Raw genomic sequence first — 1223 nt, 5'->3', positions numbered from 1 at the left:
CTCTGTCCCCCTGCCAAAAAAAGGAAAAATCACCAACATGTAGCCCCAAACAGTAATTCTAATTTAGGTACCTAAGTTATCCTGAGTTACAGGTACCCAACACAACTCCTGGCTATGTTTAGAGACAGGGGATTCACTCTTGCTCAGGCTGGTCTTGAACCTGTGAACTCAGGCAATCCACCTACCTTGGCCTCCTAGAGTGCTGAGATTATAGATGTGAGCCATCTCACCTGGCCTGTTTTTTATACTTAGTTCTTAACCTAAAATATCCCCTTTGGGGAGAGGTTTTCCATATCACCTTTTCACCTTATTCTCTATTCTAGCCCCTTGTCTGTTTCAAGATATGCCACTGTTTAAATATTTTTGTTGTTTTCATTTCTTTTCTGGTTTTCCAACTAAGATGTCAGCTTCATGAGAAGGTCCTTGTGTGATCTACTGCCCACTGTTTTTACCAGCATCCTGGCACATAGTAGACATTCAATAAAGTGATGAATGCAAATGAATAAAATGACTAGAGGCTGTAGGCTATTACTGTATCACTCATTAGTATCTGCCACTCCCCCAATCCATAAACTACCGTGATTAAAGTCAAATAAATTCTGTAAACAGACTGTATTATTTTATACCAGTTTTGGAAAAAGACTATCCTTTCTCCCAATGAATTGCCTCGGCACCTGTTGAAAACCAGTTGACCGTTCTAGACTTTCTTTTTTTAAATTATTTTTTATTAAATCATACTGCTTCAATATACAATGTGAAATGTTTACATTGAACTAAGTAACACATCCATCACAATTATACTCATTTCTTAATAGTTTTGAAATGTACCATTGCATCATGTACATTAGGTGAAGACTTTTTATTCTGTTCCATTAACCATTATGTCTACTCCCCCGACCCCATAATATTTACAGCATACTATAAAGAGGGTAAAAAGTAAATCTGCAGCTGAAAGCAATCTGAAAGAATGAAACAGATTGGCAACTACACAAAAAAACTGATTTCATGGAAAATTTTTTTTGAGCTAAAATTTACATACAGTGAACTTCTCAGACCTTTAAAGTACAATTATATATATATATATGTGCATATATACATTAGTGATCTGTTTGATCACCAATGAAAATAGAATATTTCAGCTCAGCGCCTGTGGCTCAAGTGGCTAAGGCACCAGCCACATACACCTAAGGTGGTGGAATCCAGCCTGGGTCTGCCAAAACAAC

Source organism: Otolemur garnettii, unplaced genomic scaffold, assembly GCF_000181295.1.
Source record: "Otolemur garnettii isolate 467f Iridium unplaced genomic scaffold, OtoGar3 scaffold00092, whole genome shotgun sequence".
NCBI lineage: Eukaryota > Metazoa > Chordata > Mammalia > Primates > Galagidae > Otolemur > Otolemur garnettii.
This window is presented reverse-complemented; position numbering follows the sequence as displayed.